Source organism: Parus major, chromosome 14 (genome assembly GCF_001522545.3).
Source record: "Parus major isolate Abel chromosome 14, Parus_major1.1, whole genome shotgun sequence".
Lineage (NCBI taxonomy): Eukaryota > Metazoa > Chordata > Aves > Passeriformes > Paridae > Parus > Parus major.
In genome coordinates, this window is record NC_031783.1 from 14,568,131 (window position 1) to 14,570,639 (window position 2,509).

Sequence of the window (2,509 nt, forward strand, 5' to 3'; positions counted from 1 at the left end):
GATGGATGATGGATGGATGGAGGCTGGAAGAGCAGGATTTGCTGGATCTGCTGGCAAAGCAGAAACAGGGATCAGGGATCAGGACAGGTGATCCTGGAGAAGGCTGAGCTGGAACAGAGGCTGGGCAGAGCTCAGAATAAAGCAGGGATTTATTGAAAGACCTCAAAGGACACACCTTGGGCTGTGCAAGAGCCTGGCCAGGGCTGCACCCAAGATGAACCAAAAATGGTCACAGAACGGACATCTGCTCACGAGGGCTCTCGTTTTTATAAGTTTTGGTCCATTTGCACATCAGGGTTAATTGTCCAGTCCCAGCTCCAGGTTTTGAAGTCCCATCCTGGGCCTGGAACCTGTAACGATGTCCTTGGTTGGAAAAGGAATTGTTCTGTGTGCCCACCCCGTGAGGAGAGCTCAGTGACACTGGATATGAAACCACACACCTCGGGAAAAACGTGAAAGCTGAAACTCAAAGCACCAGAGGGACTCATCCTTTGGGAAATGGAGGGGGGAGGCAAAGAGGATCCATCCTGAACAGGAAATGGGAAATGGAGCTCTGGCCCCAGGGATCATCCCCAGGGATCTGGGGAAGCACCAGGACAGAGCTGAGCTCCAGCCAAGGGCTCCAAACCTCCCAAAAAGGAGCAGCCTCGGGAGAGCCAGAAGGACCCAGGGAGGGGCAGCAGGAGGAGGAGGAGGAGGAGCAGGATCCCACCATCGTTGGTGTCCTGGGAAGCTCCCACAGCTGCAGGAGCATCCAAAGGGTGGGAGAAGGGGATGGAGCCCAGCATCACCCTCAGCTTTGGGTCTCCTGGCCACCATCCTTCAACTCTTTGACAACATTTTGGAGGAGGGAAATTCCTTTCCCCAGTTCCCACACCAGCCCTGGTGCCCGTGGATTTTGGGCAGGGATGCTCAGAGGGACTGGATTTTCCAAGCAGCTGAGCCCAGGGTGTGCTGAGCAGTGCAGCTTTTTTTAACTTCCCCCAGATGTACTCCAATATTTTCCCCAAAAAAAATTTTAAAAAAATTTAAAAAAATAGGTATTTTCATATAGGGAAAAGCAGAATTCTAATCTATCAAATCTTTGTGATCCCCCATCCTCCCCCAGCACAGGGGAGGCTGGAAAGGCTCCAAAACTCCAGTTTGAACCAAAAGAAGCTAAAAAAGAAACGAACAGAACCACCAAAAAAAAAAAAAAAAAAAAAAACCAACAAAANCCGAGGTGTTTCTCCTGAGCCCAGAGCAGGGCAGGATCGATGCCGGCAGTGCCGGGCAGGCAGCTCCGAGCGCGGATCCCGGGTGTGCCTGCTCCGAGCGTTCCCAGCGCGTGTGTCACACTTCCCTGGATCTCCAAGACTGGGACAAACCCACCCAAGCCCCCTCTGCGAGAGCAGCCCCGAGCGGGCAGCCAGGCCAGGCCCTGCATGAGTGAATCACTCAACCAGCTGGAGATGGAGCAATTTGGGTCAAACCTTTCCCCTGGCCCGGTGCCACGGCCTTATCTCGCGTTTCAGCGCTCTCACCTCGGCTCAGCCCGGCCGTTCTTAGTGCAGGGTGAGGTTTTTTTGGGGCTGGAGGCGGTACCTGCTCAGGAGTCTGCGGTGCTGTTTATTATGAGGTCATTTTTTATTCCTGGCTAATTTTTCTTGCAGCTGAACACAAAGGACAGAAAATGGAATTAGCAAAGAGCTGTGCTGAGCTATTAATGTTCCCCGCGGGGGCACGGGGAATTCAGGCACTCAACAAGTGAATAAACGGGGCCATAAAAGCCTGGCCAGGGCATTGCAGAGGAGCAGCTCCGAGGGGCTCGGGGGGCTGCCCACCCCCCAAGCAGGAACGGGCTGGGAGCAGCTCCAGCTCCCCAACCCAGGGGATTTTCCTCCAGGATTACATCAGTAGCAGGAGGATGCTGAGTGAACTGTCTGGGAATCTCGAAGGCGAGGGGATTTTTTTTATTATTTTATTATTTTATTTTTTTTTTAATTTTCCTTTGTAGATTATGTAGATGATAAAATATGTTCTCAGGCAGCCTGTGAGCTGGGATGTGCTGCAAAAATGGATGTCCTGGTTCTCCAGGATCTGGGAGCTCGGTGTGGGGCTGGCCTGGGCTTGTTCCCTGTCCCTGGGCTCTCGGTGCTGCCAAATGGGGTTAAAAATGCCCTGTTTGGCTTTCCTGAGTCCCTGTGCTCTTGTGCAGGGATGTGCCTGTGCCCTCCCAGGGGTCCCGACCCCTCAGGGATTGTCCCATGGGATGAGGATGCTCTGGAGAGCAGGAAGCTCTCCTGGAGAGGCTCAATCAGCACTGTCCCTTTCTCCTTCAGGCTGCAGCTCAGCAGGACAGCAGCTCCTGGTGTCTGCAGGTGTTCCTGACAGGGAATTACACCCCAAAAGGGATGTGGGGTGGGACAGGAGCAGAGGGGATAGGGATGGGAGACTTCCCAAGGCTGTGGGGATGTGTGGAGCTCAGGAGGGAGCTGCAGCCCGTGGGGAGGGATGGATGGATGGATGG